Source organism: Theropithecus gelada, chromosome 1, assembly GCF_003255815.1.
Source record: "Theropithecus gelada isolate Dixy chromosome 1, Tgel_1.0, whole genome shotgun sequence".
Classification (NCBI taxonomy): Eukaryota; Metazoa; Chordata; class Mammalia; order Primates; family Cercopithecidae; genus Theropithecus; species Theropithecus gelada.
The window spans coordinates 121,598,763-121,611,366 of NC_037668.1; positions in this window are offsets into that span (position 1 = coordinate 121,598,763).

A 12,604-nucleotide genomic window follows, 5' to 3' on the forward strand; every position below is an offset into this window, starting at 1 on the left:
ATCTTTAGCATTCTCGAGAAATAAAGTTATTGTTCAGTAAGTATTTTTCCATCCCCTTGAATATATGTTATATATCTTTTTCGGCAGATTATCAGATTAATAAGTGTTTAAAAGGCATCGGTTTTTAAAACTGCATATACCACACACACACAGAACAGTACACAAATAAAGGTTTTCACAAATTAAGCAAACTCATATACCAGTCTTCAGATCAAAATACAGAGCATTATGTATACCCCAGAAACCTTCCTCTTGCCCTGTCTTAACACTATCTTCTTTCTTGCTGAAAGTTACTATCCTGAATTCTAAAATCATGGATTAGTTTTGCCTGTTTTGTATTTTATGTAAATGCAATCATACGTAATACACTTTTTTTCATTCATCATTTTATAGTCCTGGAGATCAGAAGTCCAAAAGTCAGTTTCATTAGGCCTAAATCAAAGTATCAGCAGGGTTGGCTTTTTCTTGAGGTTGTGAGGGAGAATGTTTTCTTCCCTTTTTTGGCTTCCAGTGATGACCTGTATTTATGGGCTTGTGACCCCTTCTTCTCTTTGATCAAAGCTTGCTTTTGTCATTGTATCATCTTCTGTAGTCAGATCTTTCCCTGCCTCTACGTTTAGGGCTCACCTGCATAAAGCAGGGATAATCCCCCTATCTCAAGATCCTTAATTTAATCACATTTGCAAAATCTCTTTTGCCGTATAAGTGACATTCACAGGTTCCAGGGATTCATACGCTGGCTATCTTTGGAGGCCATTATTCACCCTGCCAAAGTGAGATCCATCCTTACTGTTGCATGTATTTGTAGCTCATTCATTCTTATTGCTGTATAGTCTTGCATTTATTTATCCATTTTTCATTACATCCAAAAGTTATTCACTCTTCCATGGATAGTCATTTGAGGATTTTTCAGTTCTGAGCTGTTATGAATGGTACTGTGGAGAACATTCTTATACATGTCTTTCGGTGAGTGTATACATTGCCATTGAGTATAAACCTAAGAATGGAATTGCTAGGTTGTATGGTGTGTGTATTTTCAGTTTTAGTATTTACTGTCAAACAGTTTTCCAAAATGACTGTAAAGGCACCTTTTTAATGTGTAGCATAATAATGAATTACCCTAATGATTTTAGTGGGTTGAATTTCTCAGAACACCTAAATTGTACCAAATAAGTTATGTTGCAGCAGGTATGTTGTTATTTAATTTCGTATAAGAGGAAAATAAGAGCAAAAGTAATTGCCCTTATTAACTGACACATTAGTATTACATACTCATTAGGTTATTGCACCTTAGAAAAAATGCAAATTTTAAGTAGTTATAAGTGATATGTTGAATTAGTATGTTGTGGGAAAATCTGTGATATAATTTTTTAATTGAATTTTAAATTTGGGGTTATAACGTCATTAAAATGCATATTTCCTTATATAGGTTTCTAAATTATGTTTCTCCAACTCACCTATGTCCAAATGGCCATCAGGAAGAATTATCCAATTCAGATGGCATAGGCACTGACTTCCACTTTCTTCACTTGTATTTTTTTGTTGCTGTCTTCTTTTTTTCCTCTGTCCCCAGCAGTTTGACCGCAAGTCCTACCCCACCTCCTCTGTTTTTCACCATGCCCCAGGATATAAAGTGTTATGGTTAGGATCGGCCAGGGTGAAGAGAATGATAACATAAGTAGCCTTCTTTCAAACCTAAGGTATTACCACTGGTTCTTATCCTATTTCCTCAAAATAAATGAGAAGGGAAAGTAAGGAATAAGAGGAAGAAACTTTTTTTTTTTTTTTTTTTAAAAGAAAAAGGGTTTCTTTTTTTTTTTTTTTTTTTTTTTCTTTTCTTTTTTTTTTTTTTTTTTTTTTTGAGACAGTCTCGCTCTCACCCAGGCTGGAGTGCAGTGGCACGATCTCGGCTCACTGCAAGCTCCGCCTCTTGGGTTCACGCCATTCTCCTGCCTCAGCCTCCCAAGTAGCTGGGTCTCCAGGTGCCCGCCACGATGCCTGGCTCATTTTTTTGTGTTTTTTTAGTAGAGACAGGGGTTTCACTGTGTTAGCCAGGATGGTCTCGATCTCCTGACCTCGTGATCCACCTGCCTTGGCCTCCCAAAGTGCTGAGATTACAGGCGTGAGCCACCACGCCTGGCCTACGTTTCTTAACATAGATTGCAGTGGCTAGATTCCAGTATCTATTCACAGGCATAATCATAATGCACCATAGCCTCAAACTCCTGGGCTCAAGCAATCCAAAAGGAGGAAACTTTTAACTTATGATCAGTTTCTACCATAAATAAGCAACTTAGAAAAACCTTAGAATAGGGTTTCTCAAACCAAGCATTGTTAGTATTTGGGGTTGGTTAAGTCTTTGTTGTGGGAGCCTATCCTGTGCATTGTAGGATTTCTAGCAGCAGAATTCGCTTATACCCAGTCAGTATCATTAGCACCACTCCCCACCCTACTTCCAGTTGTGACGACCCAAAAATGTGTCCAGACATTGCCAAATGTCTCTGGGTGTTGCGGGGATAGGAGGCAAAATTGCCCCCTGTTGAAAACCACCAGCTTAGATCATCAAGGTTTTACTTTTAGGATAAGACACTTGAGGGAAAGGCTGTGAAACTGAACCTGTGTTAGAAGCAACACACAGTATCACTGCAAAAAGACTAAAAGAAATAGGTGATTTGGAAAGAAGAGGCCCAGGGTTAAAATGTGTTTCCAAGAAAGTCATATCTTACAGGAGACTCTTGACTTCACATCTGCTGATCCCTTCACCCGATAGGACCTAAAGCAGCTATTATAAATTATCTCTCTACCTGCTTGCTGCTTTTCTACCTCATTGTTAGCCACACCCAGTTTGAAACAGATAAGGTATGCTATCTCATAACTAGTACATCTTTTAATAAGCATTTTTATTGTGATTAAATATACATATCATAAAATTTGCCACTTTAACCAGTTTTAAGTGTTCAATTCTGTGGCATTAAGTATTTTCATACTATTTTGCAACCACCACCACCATCCATCTACAGAACTCTTCATCTTCCCAAACTGAAATTCTGTATTCATTAAACAATAACCCCCCATTACCTCCTCTCTCCTCAGCCTCTGGTAACCACCTTTCAGTCTCTATGAATTGACTACTCTAGATATCTAAATAGATTCATTCTTATTTCATTTACCATAATGTCTTCAAGGTTCATTCATATTGTAGCATGTATTACAATTTCTTTTCTCTTAAAGGCCGAATATGCCATTGTATGTATATATCATATTTTGTTTATCCATTCATCCATTGATGGACACTGGATTGCTTCTGCTTTTTGGCTCTTGGGAATAATGCTTCTGTGAACATGGGTATACAAATAGCTGTTTGAGTCGTAATAGGCTTGTTATTTTTGAGTGCACAGATCTGTATATTCGCAATTGAAATAGGGAAAGTCTTTATATACATATAAAAATAATTTATAATACAATAAGTCTTCAATGTTGTTGATAGGTTCTTGGAAACTGCGAGTTTAAGAAAAACAACATACAATGAAACCAATTTTACCATAGGTGAATTGATATAAATAAGAGTTAAGTCCCTATGGCATATATTTCTGGTCACAAAAACATTACCAAATTTCTAATAAAGACCCAAAACACTTCTAAAATTAAACACTGAGATTAATGTGAACTTTATATACATTTAAAAAGGATAAAAACAAGTAAGAATTGGCCAGACATGGTGACTTACGCCAGTAATCTCAACACTGGGAGGTCGAGGTGGGCAGATGGCTTGACCTCAGGAGTTCGGAACCAGCCTGGATAATATGGTGAAACCCCATCTCTACAAAATTACAAAAAATAGCCAGAGGTGGTGGCTTGCACCTGTAGTCCCAGCTACTCGGGAGCCTGATGTGGGAGGATCCCTTGAGCCTGGGAGGTCGAGGCTGCAGTGAGCCATGATCATGCTACTGCACTCCAGTCTGGGCAACAGAGCAAAATCCTATCTCAAAAAATATATGTATTATCCAGCCCCAAATGTTTATGGGGTGGTTATTGATAGACCCTGCATTAAACAATCCCACAGTTGGTGCTGTAGTGAGCTGTGATGGTACCACTGCATTCCATCCTGGGTGACAGAATGAGACCCTGTCTCAAAAAAAAAGTAAAAATTATTTACCCAATATTTGGCAAATCAGTGAGTAACAGTGGTTGTAGTGGTAGTGGGTTAAATCAAGGAATAACTGTTTGGGAAGTGAAAATTGTAAGGAGCACCTCCTACTACCATGCAGTTCAAAAACAAAAAATAAGAAAGCTGGCTGAGTGCTTTCATATTGCATCATTTATTGTGCATTTGTATGATCATATACTTTACAAATTTTTGTTTTACAATAATTTGTATTCATTTGTTTTTCAGTCTGCTTAGTTCAGTGTCTTGAGTAGCTAGAGCCTATCCCAGCAACTCAGGGAGCAAGGTGGGAGCCAGCCCTGGACAGGATGCCTTTTCATCGCAGTTTGTACTCTCACAGCACACACACTGGTACTGGGACCATTTAGCTGTACCAGTTCACCTAACATGTACATCTTTGGAATTGAGAAGAAACCAGAGTACCCAGAGAAAACTCATGCAGATATGTGGAGGACATGCAAAATTCACACGGACAGTGGCCCTGGTTTGTAAATAATTGTTTTTCATCAACATTATAATGAAATTACAGGCTGGGCGTGGTGGCTTACGCCTGTAATCCCAGCACTTTGGGAGGCTGAGGCGGGCGGATCACGAGGTCAGGAGATCGAGACCATCCTGGCCAACATGGTAAAACCTCGTCTCTGCTAAAATACAAAAAATTAGCCAGGCTTGGTGGTGTGCACCTGTAGTCTCAGCTACTTAGGAGGCTGAGGCAGGGGATTTGCTTGAACCGGGAAGGTGGAAGTTGCAATGAGCTGAGGTCGCACCACTGCACTCCAGCCTGACAACAGAGCAAGACTTCTTGTCAAAAAACAAAAAAAGAAATTACATTAGTTGAGGACCTGCAATATGTGATATGAACAGTGAGGATCAACTCTTTTTGTAATAGTTTTTTTACATATGTTATTTCATTTGTTTATTTCCTCTGTGAGGGTAAGTATTGATAGTCTAGTCATAGACTGGTAACACAGGCACACCATTAAAAAGAATAGACATATAGTATGCAGTATTTTGTTTTACTTATGAAACTCCATATTTTATGTATGATGTATTGAGTATGAAGAATAGTACATACTGTTTCCTTTTAATTGTATGTTTCTTGCCTTTGTATATTTTATATGAATAGCACTTGTCTCTAACATAGAAAGTAGTAGAGGTGGAAGAGGGAGACTTGCCAGAATAAGTTTTTAATGTGAATCAGAGATTTTTATTAGGAATTGGGAGTGGAAGGAGAGAGATAGTATTAGAAGGTATGTATGCAGCAAAGGATGGAGAAACTGTCCTTGTTAACACATCTAAGGATCCTCCAATTACTGGGGAAAACATACCAGGCTCAAAATGGTCTGATTTTGCAAATACCTTCTAATACGTTTGTTTCTTTTGTTGTGCCTATAAAAGATGCCATTAACTTCATATTTATGTCATGAATAAACTTCTAGAATCCATGTAGTAGGGTGTAGTAGTGTGGTTAAGCTATGAAGAACAATGATATTTATTTCTGAAACACTTATTTGGTATATTACATAGGATAGAGTATATTTTCTAAGTCAAATAGTGTTGGTTTTCATGTGCAGTTGCCTTACACATATACTAGTAGCCCTTACAAAATTTGGTGTGTCTTTATTATAAACATGTGGTGAGGAAACTAAGATTCCAAGAAATTAAGTACAGTTGGCCCTCTGTGTCTTGGGGTTCCACATCCATAGATTTGACCAACCATGGGTTGATGGATTGAAAACATTTGGGGAAAAAACAATAATAACCCAACAATGAAATAGTATAAATTTAAAAAATAATATAACAATATTTATATATTTTTTATATCATATTAGATATTATAATCTAGAGATAATTAGCATTCTTGGGTTTTGGATTTTGGTATCCTTGGGGTATCCTGGAACCAATCCCTGGTGGATAACAAGGGATGACTATAATATAATATCTAACAAGTGAAGGATTTGAACCCCAATATAAGTAATTATGAAAACTATTTTTCTTCTACTAGAACTTTTTTCCCCAAAAATACTCTGGAAATACTGGAATAGACACTAAAATAAATGACCTTTATTTGAAGATCTTTCAAAAAAATTATAAGCCTGCCCCAAGGATAGCAAAATTGTGTGCTTTTGCAAGGTAATTGTAGAACTCGTTTTAAGGAAGCAAGAGGTAATGTCTGGTACTATTTTCAGCTCCCTTTTTCTGTCCACTGTTGTCTAAATGATTCACTCAGTGTTATGCAGAATATGAGAAGTTATTTTATAAAGTTGATTTGTGGTGTGGACTTTATATAGGTCTTTTCTTTTGGTCAAAATACTAAAGAAAGCTTATAGAAAAAGTGACCTGGTGTCAGGTTTTTAGTTTCATCCTTATCCAAATGTTGCAGAATTTTGGAATCTTTTGGAGTAAACTTTCTCTTAAAAACAAGCCCATCCCCTTTAGTACAGTGGTGAGTAAAAATAAAATAAAACCAAGGCCAAATTACATTTTTCTAATTGCAAGGTCCCTGTTTTCCGTATCCCAGTAACAAACTTACTGTTGTACAAATAGGAAATAACATCTAGTAGCTACTTTAGCAATGGACATGGCAAAATAAATAAATTAGTTGCTGTGGCTCATTATTTAGGATTGAAATGAGCCGTAGCTACTATAAATGAAATTGAGGACCATGTTCATAATTTGAAATTAAGGATCATGATCTCATTGGTACTGACGAGTTAGCAGCTATCAATATATGAGGATAACCCTTGGAGAAATAACTATTTTAGGAATTATTTTACACAGAATTCTAGTCATGCTGCCTTGGAAGTTAGGCAACTACAATTCCTCACTTTGTAGCTTTATTGATTCTCTTCTGAAGCTTGGAGGAGCCTCCTAACTTGCCTTGCTGCCAGTCCTTCCTTGTCCCAGTCTGTCCTTCACATTGCCACCAGTATTACTTTTCTGAAATACAAAAGCGAAAATGAGGCTTCTCTACCCCTTGGTGATCATGGTATAAAGTCCAAACTCTTAAGTATTACATAAAAAGTATGTTTCGCAGCACACCTCAACTTTGTTTTCTGTAATCTCTTAATCATAATGAAATCTGGGCCAAATAATGCTATCACTTGAACTACTTTTGTGCATGCTTCCTCCCAACTCTGGAGTAACCTTTTCCCATCTTTACCTGGCAAACTTCAGACCATACCTCAAGACCCACCTTAAATTCCCACCTTAAATTTTAGCTCCTATATGAAGTTTTCTCTGATGCTTTTGTGTGTAATCACTCTTTCTTTGATTATCTACATGTGTGATAGATATTTCTATTTTTGAATTCTTCCTAGCATATTATAATTTATTTGTTGACAAATCTATTTCTACTATAGTGGGAGCTTCTAGAGGACAGGGACCATATAATTATCCTCTCAGTATCCTAGCAACTGACACAGTAAAGGTTTTTGCACTTGAAATTACAAGTATCTGCTTGTGGTTAGCCCTCCGTTCACCTGATATTCCATACCATTTGTTCCTAGAACTACTATACAATACATAATAGGAACTTGGTAAATATTTGATGGTGATAATGGAAAAGAAGAAAAAATTGCATTTCATATGCTGTGTTTAAGAAGAAAGGTCTAGACCAGGCATGGTGGTTTACATATGTAATACCAGTGCTTTGAAAGGCTGAGGCAGGAAGATCACTTGAGCCCAGGAGCTTCAGGCTGCAGTGAGCTATGATTGTACCACACTCTAAACTAGATAACAGAGTGAGACTCTGTCTCTAAAAAAAGAAAAGAAAGGTACGTGAACAAACCATTTAAGAAAAACTCAGGAATACAGTATTTCAATATTGAAAAGGTTGAAATTATCAGAAGAAATTTTTTTTTTTTTTTTTGGCATAGCATTCTCTAGTTCTAGAAATAAAAGATAACAAGATGTTTTCCACATGGGTAGCTAGCGAAACAGAAGCACCTTAAGATATTTCAAGCAGGCCAGGCGCAGTGGCTCACGCCTGTAATCCCAGCACTTTGGGAGGCTGAGGCAGGCGGATCATCTGAGGTCAGGAGTTCGAGACCAGCCTGGCTAACATGGTGAAACCCTGTTTCTACTAAAAATACAAAAATTAGCCGGGCTTGGTGGCGGGTGCCTGTAATCCCAGCTACTCAGGAGGCTGAGGCAGGAGAATCACTTGAACCCAGGAGGCGGAGGTTGCAGTGAGCTGAGATCGTGCCATTGCACTTCAGCTTGGGCAACAAGAGCAAAACTCTGTCTCAAAAAAAAAAGATACTTCAAGCAAAAAGTGATTTAATATAGGGATTAGGTAACAAAATTACAAGAAGAACTGGAGGAGCAAAAAATGTAAGGCAGGCAGTATTGCCCGCATATGAGGAATTGTGAGAACTCCTTTGATCATCTGTAACTTTCAGTCATGCCAGAACCTTTTTTTTTTTTTTTTTTTTTTGAGACAGCGTCTCACTCTGTTACTTAGGCTGAAGTGCAGTGGCTTGATCATAGCTCACTGCAGTCTCTTCTTCCCCAGTAGCTGGGACTACGGGTGTGCGCCACCACGCCTGGCTATTTTTTTCAGTAGAGATAGGCTTTCACCATGTTGCCCAGGCTGGTCTCGAACCCCTGGGCTCAAGCGATCCTCCCATCTTGGCCTCCCAAATTGTTGGGATTATAGGCATGACCCACTGCACCCAGACAGAGCCTTTTCACTGCATAAAAAATCACCTTGGCCAGGCATAGTGGCTTACGCCTATAATCCCAGTGCTTTGGAGGGCCAAGGCAGATGGATTGCTTGAGCCCAGGAGTTCAAGACCAGCCTGGGCAACATGGCAAAATCCCGTCTCTACAAAAAATACAAAAAGTAGTTGGCGTTGTGGCATGTGCCTGTAGTTTCATGCTACTTGGGAGGCTGAGGTGGGAGAATCACTTGACCCCAGGAGTTTGAGGCTGCAGTAAGCTGAGATCATGCCACTGCACTCCATCCTGGGTGACAGAGCAAGACCCTGTCTCAAAAAAAAAACCTCAAAATTTAGCAGCTTAAAACAACAATCATTATCTCTTACGATTCTGATAATTGAATGAGCTCAGCTGAGTAGTTCTTCATATGATATATGATTTAATTTGAGGGATTAATTAAAAGGTCCAAGATGGCTAACTTGTATGACTGTTAGCTGGTACTATCAGGTGGGATCTCAGGTGGGGTGGTCAATTGCAGCACCCTGATTTTCCTCCATGTGGCTTGAGCTTTCTTTAGCTTAGTGGGATTCTAAGAATGAACATCTCAAGAGTGTTCCTAGGGGGAAGGAAGTAGAAACTGCTAGTCCTCCTAAGTGCTGAGCTCAGAAGTCCCAAAACAGCTCCTCCATCACATTCTGTTGGTCAGAACAATTGCAGGGCCAGTCCAGATTCAAGGGGAGAAGATATAAGCATATAGAATGGGGATAAATGTTGGAAACCATCTTGGGAGACTAGCTACCACACCTGTCTGCACAGGTTCTTCCCTGCTCTGAAGTGCTCTTTTCCTGGCAAACCTTTATTCATACTGCAAGATGCAACTTACAATTCAGTACCCATGTAGAGCTTTTTCTGTCATCTCCAGATTACAGTCAGTAGTCTTTTCCTCTTATAGTCTGTGCCTGTTGTATATATTTCTATTTTTATGTCCATCATTCCTTATTTATTTGCTTAGATATTTTTCTGTCAGAGTGTCCAGGGAAAAGTAACCGTGTTGTCACCAACTCTGTCTCTAGTAACTGCAACAGTGAAGGTATTTGCAGTTGAACTTGTAAGTATCTGCTTCTGGTCAGTACTAATTTCACCTAGAGTACCATACCATCTGTTCCTAGAGCTTCACCCTGAGGCCATTTAAAACACAAAAGATAGTGAATATTCAGTGGGGATAATGGAAAAGGAGAAAAAAATGTATTTCAAATACTCTGTTTAGGAAGAAAGGACCATATATGGAAACATTTAATTAAAAATTTCAGGAAAATTGATATTTTAGTCTTGAAAGGTTTAAACTTACCTGGGAAAATAATTCTTCCGACATAGCACATTTTCTGATTCTAGGAATGCCAGATAAAATGTTATGCCATATAATTGATGAGAAAAATGGAAGTCACCTGTGATATTTTAAGTAAGGAGGGATTTAATGGACAAAAGTAGATGATGAAATTGTTAGAAGGGCTGGTGGAGCAAAAAGAAGTGGTGTTGCCCAGAAATGAGGAAGTATAGTAAGCTACTTCTTCCTCTGGAGCCAGTAGTCATCTGCAGAATTTGACTCATACAACAACCCATACTACACGATGACTTTAACAGAGTTGTGCTCCTCTGTCCCTCATGCAGCCAATGCTGCCACTATAAGGATCCAATGTCCAGCTGCTACCTAGGTTCTACAGGAGCCTACTCTTATGACAGTTGGGTACCACAGCCTGCTGCTACCACCGCTACCTGAGCCAGAAGATTGTTTCCATGTTGTTTAGCTTTTCAATCTTTTGCAAATGCCTACAGTTGACAGAACCCTAACAGGAACCCTGTGAGGCAGAGCAAGATGACTGAATCTTCCTCACCAATCATCCTCCCCACAGGAACACCAAATTGAACAACTATCCACACAAAAAAAGCACCTTCATAAGAACCAAAAATCAGGTCAGTGATCACAACACCTGGCTTTACCTTTTTATTACTTAAAGGCACTTAAGAGGGTAGGAAAGATTCCTTTCTGTCCCATGATGTGTCTAGAAATGTCATCTGGGAGCTAGCGCCTGGAATGGTGGCCTCAAGACTCCTCCTGGTGTCCCGTCCTACTGTGGCTGACCAAACAAAGTCCTCTTTATTCTTTCGTCTCTTCTCAAGCAGAAGGAAGGGGTCTCCCGGAGCTGTGCTGCCTTGGGTTAGGGGAGGGGTGGTGCAAGTATTCCCTTGACTGCTCAGCTGGCATCTCACTGGGTTGCATGCTCTTGAAGTTCACTGACTCCAAGCCCAGTACAGCATGAAGACTTGCCCAAGAATTGCAGCCCTTGCGGCCTAGACTGAGTTGTCAACCCCTCCTCTATCGCCTGTCAGCACCACATGGCGTGGAGAGAGAATATGTGTGCTGTAGAGGGGACAGCACAGTGATTACGGGACTTTGCATTGAATGAGTTGCAGAGTCACGTCACAGCAGAAAGCAACACTGGGCAGAATTCAGCCAGTGCCCACAGAGGGAGCATTTACATGAACCCCAGTCTGAAGGGAATTGCCCACCACAGGGGTTGGAACCTGTGTTCTGGCAAGCCTTGCCACTGCAAGCTAAAGGGCTCTGGGGTTCTAAATAAACTTGAAAGGCAGCTTAGGCCACAAGGACTGCAGTTCCTGGGTGAGTCTGCATGCTGTACTGGACTTGGAGCCAGTAGGCTTGGTGGTATGCAACCCAGTGAGACACCAGCTGGGCAGCAAAGGGAATGCTTGCACCATCCCTCCCCCAACCCAAGGCAATGCAGCTCTAGGCTTCTTTCTTCCGCTTGAGAGGAGAGGAAAGAATAAAGAGGACTTGGTCTTGCAACCTGGATACCACCTCAGCCACAGAATAGGACATAAGGCAGATTCCTGAAGACCCCATTTTAAGCCCTAACTCCTAGGTGACATTTCTAGACACACCATGAACCAGAAAGGAACCCTCTGCCTTGAAGGGAAAGGCTGAGTTCTGGCAGGATTCATCACCTGCTGACTAAGGAGCCCTTGGGCTGTGAAAAGGAAGCAGCGGGTACCCAGGCAATAGTCACCATAGGCCTCGAATGAGACTCAGAGACATGCTGACCTTAGATGTTAGCCAGCACATTCTCAGCTGTGGTGGCTACAGGGAAGAATCCCTGCTTGAAAAAAGGAGGTGGGAGAGTAAAGAGGACTTTGCCTTGCAGCTTTAGGTACCAGCTTGGCCAAAGTGGGGTAGAGCACCAAGCAGCCTCTTGGGTTCCCCGATTCCAGGCTTTGGCTTGTGGAAGGCATTTCTGGACCTGCCCTGGACCAGAGGAGAGTCCACTGCCCTGAAGGGAGAGTCCCAGGCCTGGCAGCATTCACCACAAGTTGACTGCAGAACCCTTGGGTCTTGAATGAACATTGGAGGTAGATAAGCGGTACTTCCTGTGGGTCTGGGGCAGTGGTGGCCATAGAAAAAGACCCCTCTGCTTGTAGAAAGAGGGAAGAGAGAAGAACTTTGTCTTGTGGCTTGGATGCCAGTTCAGCTGCAGTAGCATAGAACACCAGGTAGATTCCTAAGATTTCAAAATCCAGGTCTTGGTTCTCAGATGGCATCTCTGAACCTGCCCAGGAGTTGGGGTGGGGGATGGGGAGAGAACTTGCTGCCCCGAAGGGAAGGATACAAGGCTGACTTTGCCATCTGCTGATGGTAGAGCCCCAGGGCCTTGAACAAACATAGGTGGTAGCTAGGCAGTGGTTATCGTGGGCCTTGGGCAA